At 31.4% G+C, this 15939-nt stretch overlaps 1 protein-coding gene across 1 annotated transcript in view; it reads right to left on the minus strand.

The window, feature by feature from the left end:
* LOC126022453 (platelet glycoprotein 4) overlaps positions 1 to 12515 on the minus strand; it is a 60511-nt gene extending 47996 nt beyond the window's left edge. Inside the window, exon 1 of the mRNA XM_049783352.1 lies at positions 12406 to 12515. The gene's annotated coding sequence lies outside the window, so the exon portion shown is untranslated. The remainder of the gene's footprint in view (positions 1 to 12405) is intronic.
* Between the last annotated feature and the right edge of the window lie 3424 nt (positions 12516 to 15939).

Consider the following 15939-nt stretch of genomic DNA (forward strand, 5'->3'; position numbering starts at 1 on the left):
TTCATTAGATCATATTTAAATCAAGACATCTTCCATTGCTCATGGTGGGCCTTCTGGGCAAGCAATTATTTTTTAATTTTTTAGCAGTTACATGCTACCAGAAAAAACCTCGGTGTCCCTATTTCTCTCAAGCATTGCTTTCTTTTCTGAGGCATTTTTTACCTATTAAAAAGTAATTAATTAGAAAATGCTCTACACATATATAGATCTCCACCCACCCAAATAGAAAGGACATTAGCAACCTTATTGTGATATATGTTTCAAAGTAACTGCAGAGATTTCAAGATAAATTACAAAAATAATACCCTTACAACAATGACTCTTCATCTTTGTTACATTATTAGGAAGTTATATAAATGCTAATTTAAATGTTAAAATATTATTTTGTATTTAGTTTGCTTTGAAATATATATACATATGCATATATATATTTAGTCTCACATATCAACCCCCATGAGAACTCAGAAGTAGCTCATCAACATATCAATTCCGATGGGATCTATTTTAAAGAGCATATTTTAAACATATTGAATGAGTAGTAGCTAAATAATAATGAAAATATAAACACTACTAGAGAACAGTTTTTTAGAATTAAAATTATGCAAAGTAGATATAGACACTAAATTGATGTTGATCATATGCACAGAATGTTTAATCAGTCTAAAGCCATTCTAAACCTTTGATTCTCTGGAGAAGGAAATGTCACACTCCCAAGAGCAATCCAAAGAATCAAATTTACATCCCCAGAGGCACCTGTTAAGTATTCAATCCCAGAGACAGCAGTTCGTTAGCAAATTAGACCTAGAAAGCTCATGACTGAATTAAATTTACAGCCACATATTCAGAAGAAAGCAAAATATGTAACTTAATTGATAGGACAGAAAAGCACTGTACCCATATCAGAGGAATTCATTATGGAGGATCCATTTAGAAAAAGAAAATTTTATCTCAGTGTTTGGAAGAGAGCTATTTTTTAAGAGAATTTATCCTGCTCTATGTAAATCCACTATAGGATTTAAATTTAATCGTTGATTTTTGTTTTTAGCCAGAATAAATGACTAAAATTTTAATATGCTTAAATACAACTTTGGCATAGCTCTTTGGAAACTAAGAATACTTAGTTCATTAGAAACCATAAAGATTTTGTCTTAGAAACCATAAAGATTTTGAATCACACAGGCATAAGTGAACCAGGCAGTACAAAGTTCTCCCTATGATTCTAAAGAATATGATTTACAAAATCACTTTCTTTTATTGTCTTAAACAAAATATGGATAGGGTAAAACAGTGATAATAAAAACAACATGTAGTAAATGGCATACATTGCTTACAGGGCCAGTTGAGCTTACACAGATGTTAATATACTTTCTATATAAAGCTTCTGCTAAGATTTCAGGAGGAAGGGACAAGAGGAGCACTCACTTGTCTGTTGAATTTCCAATGTACAGAGACCATCACCATCAATAGCTGAATAATGACCTTATGCAATGATCATTAAAAAGTCAGAGGTTGGGGCTAGAGGTAAGGTGCCTGCCTTGCCTGCACTAGCCTAGGACGGACCTCGGTTCGATCCCCCGGCGTCCCATATGGTTCCCCAAGCCAGGAGCGACTTCTGAGCGCATAGCCAGGAGTAACCCCTGAGCGTCAAATGGGTGTGGCCCAAAAACCAAAAATAAAAAAAAAGTCAGAGGTTATTGTATTGATTATTCACATCATAAATATATACTGGTTAGAGTGGAATAAAGAGTATTTTGTCTGAGTGAAGGACTTTCCACAAGTCTTAACATTGCATAATCTTGGACTCTAGCACAGAATTATCTGTACTTTGCCAACAGGGGCAAGTGTGCCCCTACAGAAGTGTCCGCTCCACCCCAGAACCTCTGGGCGTTATTTGGGGTAATCCCTCCCAAATCCACAATTTAATGAAAGGGAAGTACCACAAGTTTAAGTCTGGAATTAATAAGTTAAGGTAACGAACTCTTGTTAGAGTATTATTAAATTTTTATGTATGCAATGGCTGCCTACACACATCATTCACATAAATTTATATGAAATAGAAAGGCTTCTTAAAATATTGGTAACTAATTTGTGTGTAACTAATTGAGAGAGCTCTAACTTAGTTTTTAAATATATTAGCTATTCATAGTTTATAACATTCTTGATAATATTTATTTTTTATGATTTTTTCTTTCCTGGTTAAATATAAAAATAGGCCTTCAAATATTCAATAATTTTGTATTGCATTTAATATTTTGTTCTATAATATTTTGAAATTTTTACTTCACACCATCGACTTTCATAGTCTTTAATTGTCTCTTCCTTGACCTAATTTAAATACTTGTAAAATAATAAAGTTTCTGTAGCCTTTCTATTATTTAGAAATCCTATTTCTAGATATAATAATTCATGGAACTGAGTATAGGAAGTAAAAGAGGAAGAGTGAAGTCAATGAGTAATATATCTTGCAACATATTTGAGATGTACATGATAGATATAAGGTTCTTTAGAAGACTGATCACATGGTGCAAATACTGAACACAGAGCTATTTGTAGGATTTGTAAATTGAATAAGACATAGCCATTATATTCTGATTTCCTTTTTAGCAACCATTCACACCCTCAGTGGAAAATCAAATTTATTAGTAATTAAAATGGTTATTAATATAATCATATATGGTTTAATGTAGGTCCTTTTAAGTGGTTCTTTTTAATTTTTTACACTTTAGAAAGTGAAAAGAATTTTAATATAGCATATATTGTATAGAATAATCAAAAACAGAAGCTGGAGCAATAGCATAGTGATAAGGCATTTGCCTTGCAAGCGGCAGACCCTGATGGACCTGGGGTTTGATCCCCAGCATCCCATATGATCCTCTGAGCCAGGAGTGATTTCTGAGCACAGAGCCAGGAGTAACCCCTGTGCATTACCAGATGTGTCCCAAAAACCAAATAAAAATAAAAGATAAAAGGATAATCAAAGACAAATTATGATGATACAATGACATAGCTACTAAGTGTTGAACCAAGTGTTTCATAAGTGTTTCAGATATATACCTTCTAATCTGAGGGATTTCAGATCCTAGTTTCAAGAAAAGAATTGCAAACATGAATTGGGGGTAGGGGGTGTCATGAAAACTTTGGCAACAGTAAATGACTTCTGATTAAAAATTAATTCAAATTGGTACCCATTACATATAATTAAAAATCAACTATGAAATGAATCAAAGTTATTTCTGGCAGTGCTTTTTTATATTGCATTTTGGGGAAGGTTTGGACAACACCCGGTAGCACTCAGGGGTTATTCCTGGTTCTGTTGCTAAGACATAGCTCCTGGTAGGCCTGGAGACAATGTGGGATGCTGGGAAAATGGGCCCAGGTCAGCCACCTGGCCATAATGCCTTACCAGATATGCTGTACTCCGGCCCTCATATTGAATTTTATACATAAAAAGAAGTCATGAATAGACAAAGTTTAAGAAGCCAGTGTGAACTGATGTCCTACAGATAATAAGTATGAATAGAGAATTTAAACATAGAATTTAAAATTTTTTTTTAAAATAGATTAAAAAAATCCGGGGTGGGTGAGTTGGAGCTAGAGGTAAGGTGTCATCTGCCTTGCAAGCACTAGCCAAGGAAGGACCACGGTTCGATCCCCCGACCTCCCATATGGTCCCCCCAAGCCAGGGGCAATTTCTGAGCACTTAGCCAGGAGTAACCCCTGAGCATCGAACGGGTGTGGCCAGATAAACCAAAAAAAAAAAAAAGAATGATTAAAAAAATCCAATTAAAAATCTGGTCAATACTGTGTTCCTTTCAAATGTTTATACAAGTTTAATGTAACATTCAGATATCCTGAAATAATAATGAAAAAAGTTAGTTCTGAATATATAAAAAGAATAAATAACAATGAATGAGTTCTGTAAAAGGCAATTAAGGTCATTATTGTGTGATTAAAACAATAAGTAAAAACAAATTGTAATGAGCTATACAACTTTAGAAACATCTGTTGTCCACAGAAAATCATACTTGGGCTATTGTTTTATGTTCAGGGATAACATTAGAGATGACAACAATGAATATTAATACAAACAACTAATTTTTGCAGTATAGCTACACTCACATATTTTGCACATATATACATACAATTAGATATTCATGGATGTTTTATGTGAACATGCATCATTTTTATTTTTCTGCAAGTATGGGTGGGGGTGGACACATCTGGTGATGCTCCAGGGTCACTCAGTGCTAAGGAAACAGCCTGATAGTTCTAAGCAGTTCTTATCGGTGCCAGAGATTTTAACTAGGTTCTTGAGTACAGTCACATGTAAGGCAAATATCAAACTGGTAGTTAAACTTTACATAAACATTCAACATATCTCTCTGGTGAGAAATAATGCCACAGACAGAATAGCAAATATATATGTTATTTTTAATGACACAGAAAAACAGTATGATGAAATGTCAGGGTAAGCTGCATAAACTAAACTGTAAGTTTATAACACATACCTTTAAAAGAAAATTTTCAGCATACTAAAAAGATTAATGAATATTTAAAGGTAATTATAGCCTTAAGTACATGAAATAGTGAATCAAAACATAAGATGAAAGCAAGCTCAGAGCATTTAAAACAAACTTACATATATATTCACTAGAATACATCCTAGGAGTTATAATTAAGAGAAACATGAGAGAAAATATTTCTGTATATGTGATAATGCCTATGTGGGCAGGCCCAGATATATATGTAAATGTCATAGGTCATCTAAAAATGTTGGCAGACTTATTTTTTTCTCAAACTCAAATCAGTTTGCAAACTGATTTATCAGTTTGTAAACATAGTATGTAGGTACTCAATATTTAAATATTAAGAAATTTGGAAACATATGATCTAATAGTTGTCAGGTTTAGAATGGAAAAATAAAAAATATACATATTTGAACTCTAATAAAATCATACTCATGTATACTACAAACACATACAATAGAAAAGTTTGACTTACTTACTAAGCTTCATTTTTACCCTGGTGCTTCATTAGTAGCATTAATGTTTGCATCCAATTATGGGCATATGATAAAGAACTTGATATAACAATTGACCTTTTGGCCTAGTAGAAAAACTTTAAATTTGTATTCTAACTGTTCTAGGTAAGTTTAGGCAATACATATCTGTCTTTATGCAAAGGATGTGTCATCTTCATTGCTTTTCAACAATGCCTAAGGATGCAGAACCTATTTATTGTTGAAACTCCTTTGTTCTGGACTTTGAATTTAAATCAACTGGAGGTAAAGAAATCTGGATTGTTATGGAATGCAACCATAAATGGCTCTACTAGTTTTGCTGGTTTTATACCACCTGATTAGTACATCTGTCTTCAGAATCTGTTAGGACAAAACTGCTTTCTCAGTTGTGTGATTTTTATAAGCAGATGCTCCAGTTCCATATTGTCTCCAATTCATGGCTACAGATCCAAATGTATGCGAAATTCCTATGTTGCCTTAAGTACCTTTTTGTATGCTCGTCAGTACTCCCTTTGTGAAGCACACAGTACTTTCCTGTTTAGAATGAACATGATAAGAATATCATTGTTTTAGCAAATTGCGTGTGCAAGACTTACAGACGTGTCTTCCACCTATTTCAAGGACTAAACACATTTTCTGGATACAGTCCAAGATCATTGGTAGGCCTGTTTATACTCTCATTTTCTGTAACTCCTCAGGGAAAATTCACTAACAATAGTAGGCCTGAGGAAAGAGGACTATAGTGAATAAAATATAGAGATGAAGTAAATCCATAAAAATGGGAAACCACATTATTTTATGCAGCTCCAAATTAAACTTAAATAATTTTCATATTATAAATAAAATGTCCGAACATACTAATTCTAATACACTTTAGAAAACTCTTCTTTTGCAGGCTTCTCTGCTTTAATTTGTTCCTCTTTCTTCCTTAGTTATCCTACATTTATCTATACTGGTGAATTTTATTTGACTCATATTTATCTAATATTCTTGGGAAATGATAAAATATTTTAAGTATGTAAAGTTTGTTGCATTCATATAAACAGCATATTTATGTACAATGTCACAACTGTCTCTAAATTGGCAGAAGTCTTTAGTCACTGATGTTTAACTCCTTTTATTGATATGCTAACAGTATCCAACCTACCAATATTTTGGTTTTGAAAAGCACTCACCGTTGAGAGGCAGTTCAGTACATACTAGTGGGTTTCCAATACCCAAATATGTGGTAAAATACTTCAATTAAAACTAACTCTTGTTCTATAACTTATTTTAACCTTGCATTTACCATCCCATATGGTAGAAAATATTTAAATTCTTCACACTTTGATACTCAAATAGTAAGATTAATTGAAGTAAGTTCTATTTCATCTACTTTTATCTTCCATATTATTTTACTTAAATTAGAGATTTTTGAACATATTTGAGCTACTTTCCATTTATTCAGAATGAAGTATCCATATTAACTCAGGTAGCTTGGGTTGCAAATATGAAAACTGAATATTCTGAGATTTTATGCAAATCATAGGCTTTAGACTATTTGTATTTTGAACAATGATAATATCTATCCAGAACTTTAGCCCATTCCATATGAACAAGAAACATAATTTATCTAGTTGTCCTCCAAAACAAAGGACATAAGGTAATGCACAAGATAAAATACCACATAAACTATTCATCTATATGTCTCTAGTATATTTCATTTATTTACTCAGAAATAGTTACCAACAAACTCAATTAATAAGTTAGCCACAATGAAAGTTATTGTAATATATTCCCAGGGAACTAACTGTAATATCTATTATTATTTTTCATATTTTAAATAATTTTGGTAAATACAGGTGATGAGCAATTCCCTAGAATTTACTATTATGTGGCTTGTTATCACATGTAAAATTATATAAATATGATGAATGCTATATAAAAATCTATATAAATATGCAATAGATTTTTAGATATAATAAAAATATCAGGGTGTGTGTGAGAGGCTCCTAAACAGTGATGAGGAAAGTCAGGATTCTTTATTGTGTTTTGCAGACAATGTGTTTGATAAGGGCCAGAGGACACAGTGCTGTTGGCCATGTGGTACTGGATACAACTCAGGACACTTTTATGGTGATTTGGGCCTCCATGATTTAATACCTCTAAAGCCTTTATTGGATAGATATTGAAAAAACTATATAATAGCAATAGCCCAGTTTTAGGAGTATGAATAACCCACACATAATATATACATGAAACACCAAGAATTTGCTATAAATATAGAAATGTATTTTCAATATGTGGTGTTGCAAAACCAAACAACCTCATACAAAAAAAATAGACATTGTTTTACTTTCTACACAAGTATTATTTAAAAATTAATGAATGAATAAAACAAAAGACCTGGAATGCTAATTTTCATAGAGAAAACAGACTTGGCATTATAAATGTCTTAGAGAACTAAATTTTAAAGGTGGAAAAAAAATAAGAATGTTATAATGTTTAAAAAAATCTTCTGTACAACAACAAAAACTAATATTGTAGATAAAAGATAACCTATAGAATAGAAAATTCTTTGAGTTCATATGTATGAAGGAGTAATACCTAAAATACAGAAGAAATTAATAAAAGCCAATAATCACTAAATAACAACTTGATTCAGAAAGAAATTGTGGCATTGGTGATGGGAAAGTCACACTGGTGAAGGGGGGGTGTTCTTTATATGACTGAAACCCAACTACAATTATGTCTGTAATCAAATTGTATAAATAATGACATTTAAAAAATTAAAAAAATGAATAAAGATTTTAATCTTAATAGAATCATGTAGGTAGAAATTAGATACATGAGAAGTATTTATTTTAAGTTGCTATTATGGAAAATAGAAAAACAAATTACAATAACATAACACCTTCCACTTGTCAGAAGTGTAACAATGAATTATTGCAAACAATAAATGTTGGTGAGAATGTGTAAAGAAAAGAGATTCTTTGTATATCTAAAGGGGATATATAGGTAAATATATAAAATATATATTAGTGACTATGAAAATATAAATATTTCTTAAAAATCTTTTGGCCATTGAAGTCGTTGTCTTCATCTATACTTATTTTTCTTCTTTTCTTTTCTTCCTTTATGTGCTCTGCCACATTTTTTATGTCAATACCATGGCTTTTATGTGATGCTTATCCTTTTTTTTTCCCTCTGGAGTGTTCACTGGATACTTTATTTGACACTTCTTATTATACTGTTGTGGTGTTTCACCCTCTTTTTTCCCTTCATCTCTCAAACCTAGGAGGAGAGCCTCTAGAAGGACTCCGCCCATGTACGAAGTATTTGATTTTCTTCCCCAGTTTATTACTTTTCTCTTCTTCAAACAAAACCACATAACTTGAACTATCTAGACCTGCCTCTCATTTAGAGGGGGAAATAAGGGAGGTACCAAAACCAAACAGGGGTAAGCCCCCTTACTAGTAAGTTAGGCACAGAGGGGACCACTTATTCTAGCAGCCCTGTGGGTAAGGGAAAAGGATATGGGAGGTAGGATGGGAACGGAGGTGGAGGGAGGACAATTCGGTGGTGGGAATTCCCCTGATTTTATGATAATATGTACCTAAAATATTATTGTTAATGATATGTAACCCACTATGATTAAAATAAAAATTATATTAAAATTAAAAAATCTAAAAATAAAATACTCTATGGCTCAGTTATTATACTTCTAGGTATTTATTCAAAGTATATAAAAACTATATTTTAAATATGCACCCTATTTTATTCCTGAATTGTTTGTTTCGAACAGATAAGGATTGTGAACTACTTAATTACCCATCAAGAGAATAAGAGTTAAAGAACATATGATATATAGAGATAGACTAGTGGATAGATAGTAGATGATAGATAGATAGATAGATAGATAGATAGATAGATAGATAGATAGATAGATAGATAGATAGATGGATGGATAGTAGATAGTAAATAGTAGATATACACGCAAACACACACAATGGAAAACTACTCTGCAATAAGGAAAGATGAAATGCTATTTAGTGAATTTGTCCTGGATTATTCATTTGGTTTACAAAAATTTACTGCACCATTACTTTATTATAAAATACTCCACTGTTCACTGCAATATAATCACAGTAGCTTTAAACATAAACCCTTAGGAACTGTTTATTGAGTTTTTATAATGCTTAATAAAAAACAATTTCTATAGCAGTTCTGTTTTTATTTCCACCAATAAGATATGACATATCAACTTAAACATGGCTTTTGCCTAATTGTGTTGACATACTAGTGTATTCAAAACATTGATGAGCTGCAAAATACTTTCTTTTGAAAGTATAATGAAAGAAATAAAATATCACCTAATGTTTTTATACCATGAAAACATGACCAGAATTTTCTCAAGAGAAAATTTAGTAAGATAAATTCTTAAATAAAAAGCAAAATGCATAAATATTAAAACCCTAGAGAAAAGGACAATAAATAGAACCTGGTAGCTTTTTGTCTCAGGAGAGTCTGCTAGTTATACCTTTCCTATGAATTATGATAAATAAACACACACGTTATACTTAATAGAGAGATAAAATAAATACAATAACCACATATGAGGAGGTACTAAGAAAATTTATTTATATATAACATAAATAAGTATAAAAATGAAGGTGCTATTAAAATATGAAAACACAAAATCAGAAAAGCAAAAATAGATTTCAAATGTTTTAAACATAATAGGTAATTATAATGAGGATAAATGTAGATACCCTTGTATCTTTATTAAAAAAGTTCCCTTCAAATAATTTAATTTCAAATACATTTGTGTCACATTACATAGCATCTTATCTAAAATAAGTGTAGAAATAATATATTAGTGAACAATAATGTTGTGACAAATCATTGTATCTGTAGTAAATGGGCATTAACATTAATTAAATATCGTTAATTTTACTATATCTATACATAGGTGTAAATATAGAGATCTTTGGATATAAATATTAATAAGAGTTTAGTATAGATACTTATCCATACAGATTATATCCATACTAGCCTTGCTTATGGTGATTTTAAGGCAAAATTATGAATATATCAGCAAGCTTAGGCAATGAAATAGTAAACAACAGGCATAATAAATATGAAACACCTAATTTATAGTGTAATATTAAGTTCAATTTTACCATAGCCTGCCATCTGTTATAAATAAGAAATGTCTAATTTCAAAAGCTGGTAAATTCTTTAATTGTATAAATACTAAAAATACTGATTTAATATATCTGAATAATTTTACCAGATTAAATAATCTTTAAATATTTAATAATGTTTTTCAATAATTTATCTAAATAATAAAAGATAGAGATTTGACACAAAGCCAGCTAAGTTAAATTTGCATACACTTATAAATTGTGTTGCCATAGCAAGCCCATAATCACTGAGTTCCTAAGCAACCTAAGACTCCACAGACTTTAGGTACTTAGGAGTCCACTGATCTTTCATCATCCTTTTGGGAAAAGTATGAAAATTTGTGATACCAAACTAACAGGAATATTTTCTGACTACCCCATACAGCAGTGACCCTGTAAAATGTATTCTGTATAGATAAATATTGATTAGACAATAATATTTATATTGAGAAATTAGTTGTATACTCAAATTACAAATGGGTGAAAGTAGGGATAGGAAATGATCAGTATTTTAATTTTGTAGACATACATATATATTAAATGAATTACTGGGACATAAAAATGTAACTCTCAGAACAAATTAATTTTTACAAATTCAGTTATTCATAAAGGTCCTATCATTTAAAATATGTACTTTTTTAATCAAAATTACTATACAGAGGTAATTAAATGTTTCTTATTTTTTATATTTAAGTAACCTATAAGCATAAATTGGTATTTTATTATAATTATGTATTGAAATACTAGCGTTTGTCTGATAATTAAATATTAACTACCCACATGTGAAATAGAATAACATAGATTTGAAGTACAAACAAGTTTATGATTTTATTTGCTAAAGGACCATATATATAATTTTTGCTACTTGTTTATATTAAAGATTTTCTTTGACTTTCCCTATTCACACAATATCATGGCAATCCCATTGCCTCCACTATTCTCTTTTAACTCACAACGTATATTCTCTAATATTGGAGATAATTAAGATATAAAATTTAGGCTTAAATAATATTTAAACCTAGAGAACATCACAATGAAAATAGAAATAAAAATCATATAAATCATCATATAAATGATTTGATGTGACTTATAAAGTGTTTATATCTGGATTCTGTAAAACTTTTCCTAGTTTTAGCATCTGACTTTATGTGACTCCTATCAGTATTCTATATACTTAAACCTTAACATGAAAAACATAGGACCCAGATGCAAATTAAAAACTGGCTTTAAACGACAACAGAATCGATACCCAATTTACAACATACTAGACACAGAGCGGACCACCTATACTAGCAGCCTGGGTGTAAAAGAGGTGTATATAGAATGTAAGCTGGGAACATATCCCTATGTACCTAAAATATTTCTGTGAAAGATTTGTAATCCACTTTGATCAAAATAAAAAAATAAATTATAAAAAAGATTATAGAGAAAAAACTGGCTTTAATTTAAAAGTAAATTTTAATATTACTTCTGATAACTCGTAGTTGTTGCAACATGTTTTAAATGCATCAGCAAAGATCCTAGCTGAATGGACAATATATAAACAAGCTCTCTGACCTAAGAGTGAGATAAAGTTGCAAAGTCACCTCTCAAACAATTCAGAGTAGACACCAGTTAATTACAGCAATGCCAAGAATGCCAGCAGTAGAAAGTTCCAGTAACCTTTACAGATTACAGCTGATTATAGAAAGTGGACAGGATAGAGTCTTCTTCAAGACAGGCAAGACTCCCATTCTAAATTAAATTTCTATATGATTGTCCAGTGATTATCTAACTATACACTACAATTTCATGCCCCAGAAAATATTGGCCATCACCAATTTAAGTCTTTCTTAATAAATTTCTTAAAAACTTAAATGTGAATTTGCTTGTTCAGTTCCTTTTTCTATGATTGTATTTCCCCATTGTATGCTGGAGGATTTGTATAAGTTTAAAGATTTATGAGTCTTTTCTTACTTATGCTATTTTACTAGCAATTGCTGACAAGATCTAAAAAAAAATTACCCTACTAGACCTACTAGTTCTGTTTTCTTTTAGCTAGACCTTATTAAAAGTTTGGAATTGGTTCCTAAATATCTAACATTCAATATACTCACAACTCCCTGAGAGAGAAGTGAAAACATGCATTAACTAAACGAGAATAAAACAAAAGGAACCAAATATTATAGTATTGCAGGCATCCCGGCTTGAACTTAAAAGTGATCACAGAGATGTAATTACCAGTTAGAAGTCTTGATGAAAAAAATTCAAGGCCACCAATGTTAAGAGATTTTCGAAATGCTGTTGAAGACCAAGTAATTAACACTGATGACTCTGGTTGTACTTGTCCCAAGTGCAGGTTCAAATCACTGCTATGCATCGGCTAGCCCCACCTCTAAGTATCCGAGAATGGTTGTGAAATTCTGATTGACACTAGTGAGCCTGGGATTCCTATACCAAAGTAAACCTTGCAGGCTGTTTGCTAACCACTCCAGTTTGTAAAGCTGCTCTTCCCCTTGCTTTTTTCTTCATAAACAAGAAGAATGGAGGGGAAAAAAATAGGAAGAAACAATTACTCTGTGACTTTTAAAAGAACACAGAAGCAAATCCCTCTCTCGGGATGACCCTAGTTGTATGTTCTCACAGCAATCCTCTTGAGTCTTTTCATTCTGTGTCTTTGCTATAGGACTTTATTGTCCTCCTAGAAACCACATAACAAGGTACACATTGGTTTTAATATGAACACTTATACTCCTTTTTAATATAAAAGACAGTATATTGTAGTCGCTGAAAAGCTACCAAAGAGAATGATAATGGGCAGGACTTTGGAAATCAAATATGTTCTGGTTGAAATAATAGTTATGTTATTATATTACCACACAAAAGAACTAAGACAACAATATTTTATGGGTATTATTGATAAACAAATTAGGACTTAAAATAAGAACTCTAAAGCAAAGTACTTTATGATAAATTAGAAAAATACATATTTTTAGATCTATTAAGAGTCATTCTTAGGGATCAATGATGAAGAGATGTATATATACACCTGCATACTTAATGAAGATTTAAAGTGACAAATACCTTGCAATAAAAATGAATTTTAATATCTATTTTGAAGTTATCCATAGTATACTTTAAAATAAAATAAGTTTCAAGGAGATAGCTCAAGGATGATGTGTATGTTTTACTTTCAAGAAGCCAAATCAATAACTCATTCTCATATATTCTCAAGTATCTCCTCAGCACCACATACAGGAGCTGCTCCTCAGCAGTACTGGGTGTTGCCCCCAATGAAATAAAATAATTAAGAGCTAATTTTAATCTATTTTCTCAAAGTGGGCAGCTACCTTAGTTGTAATAATTATATCCTGTAATATTCCACAATTTTATTATTGAAATATCTTAAAATATAAAAATGTGCATTATACATCTTAAAGATGAGGTTTCCACTCATAATAATCACTAAAATATTTGTGAATGCCTAAAATATTACTACTCCCTCTTCTTATGTGACAGGCATAATAAATCACTAAATTCATATGCGTGGCTCAGTTCAGATATACCACAGATGCTCTTAATTTTAGAGCATTCTAGGTTCTTGGCTGAGATGAACTGTTAGTTGAATTCTTCAGTTAGAATGTTAAATGTTGGCCTCTTGAGGAATGCTTTAGAAAAATCTGTTGGGATTCCTGAAAGGATGAGCATGGGAATTTGAGAAAGCATATGAAATAGGAAGTAATCAGTCTTCAATTCCTTCAATCAAAAGTCAATCTGAGAAGTCTTCACTTGGCTGTTTTGGAGAGGAGACCAATGGTTCTTTCAACAATTATGCACTGAAAACTTTTTACCAGCATTTACTAAGCTAACTCAATAATGTGTATCCATGTGGATACATTTCTTCAGGGTAAGTAAACAAAATTAAATGAAGAAACACTCAAGAAATTCACATTCTTGAAATGTCCTCAAAAGCCCAAAGAAAGATTCTACTTAAATATTCTAAAGTAGAATATTATAAAGTATCCTGAACTCATAGGACATCGAAATTTATCAGATATAAGTAACTGTGACTTTTAGTTTAAAGACCTTTCACCCAAATCTGTGTGACATTTTTTTTCTCTATTCATGACCTTCAGATTGTAGAATGGAAACAATCTTAGGAAGTTACTCTTGACCGTTTAACAGATGTCTTTTTAGAGATCCAGGGAGCAAGAATTGCTGTTTTTACATTGCTGTAATAAGATATTAAGAAAAAAAAATTTCAAACCAAAAACCTGCCAGTTGATACTGCTCTTTGCTCCTTTATTCTCTATTGTCTCTGCATTTTTACTTTTTTCATATTTCTTTACTTAGATTTTTCTTTGATAGCACAAAAATATTATTTTAATTTTCTGTTAATCTCATGATCTTCATTCATCTCCACAATGGGAGTTAATTTAAGTTTCTGGATAATCAGCATAATTTATACCTCTTATTTTGAACTCTTGTATTGTGCAGTTATCTACTTTTTTCCTGCTGTGCTGGGATTGGATTCAGATGCTCGAGTATATAAAACTCGAGTAACAATATGGCAGTTGGGTGTTTGCCTTGCATGCAGCTGACCCAGGATGGAAAGGGCTTCGATCCTTGGCATCCCATATGGTTCTCTGAGCCTGCCAGGGGCGATTTCTGAGCACAGTGCTAGGAGTAATCCCTGAGCGTTGCTGGGTGTGGCCCCAAAAACCAACCAAACAAACAAACAAAAGTATATAAAACAGATGATTTACTGCTGTGTTACTGTCTTTGTCCCTGAATTGAATTGAATTGAATTCTGAATTGAAGTCAGATTTAAATTACTCAGATTTCAGTGAACATTAGAATTTTAAAAGTTAAAATGTATATAATTAACTAAATTGTTTAAACAAAAATAAAATTCTATACTTAATTAGTGCAGTCTATTTTTTCCCTTAATAAATACAGCTTGAACATTCAGGAAAGGATGAGAAGAAACAAATACTTCTTAAAATATTACTAAGGTTTTGATATTATTTTAAATTTATTGTGTTATTCAGTCTCCAAATATTCTGTAAATATAGTATTATTAGACATATGTCTACGGAGAAGATAATTGACATGGGAAAATTAACTTCTAAGATGTCCAAAATTGATATGAAATGAATCATTGAGTGTATGCATCTATGTGAAAAATAATGTCAAAGATTGGGAGGAAGATATAATGATAGAAGGTTAATTAACATTCTTGCCCATCTCTAAATTTTTTTGTTTTTTGTTTTTGTTTTTGGGCCACACCTGGCGGTGCTCAGGGGTTACTCCTGGCTGTCTGCTCAGAAATAGCTCCTGGCAGGCACAGGGGACCATATGGGACACTGGGATTCGAACCAACCACCTTTGGTCCTGGATCAGCTGCTTGCAAGGCAAACACCGCTGTGCTATCTCTCCGGGCCCCCCATCTCTAAATTTTTAAGTTTTGTTATATAAATATTTTGGTAGAGTCTGATCATGCTACAATTTTGACATTTTAGAATAATTATATTTTATATAAAGATTACAGTGAAAATAATTACTACCAATTATTTAACTTAATAAAATGTTCTCTTTTGGTATCTGATACTACTGATCTAGATATGATATAAATCAATAAAATAAAACCTAGGTTTTACTGACTGGTGCTAAAAGACAAATAGAAAGAATATTATAAAGCAGCAAAAGAGAGAAGAATTTAATGGAAGAATATGGTTCAGTAGAGTTCCTACAGGGTCTATGAAATTTTAGAAA

This window comes from Suncus etruscus, chromosome 1, assembly GCF_024139225.1.
Source record: "Suncus etruscus isolate mSunEtr1 chromosome 1, mSunEtr1.pri.cur, whole genome shotgun sequence".
Lineage (NCBI taxonomy): Eukaryota > Metazoa > Chordata > Mammalia > Eulipotyphla > Soricidae > Suncus > Suncus etruscus.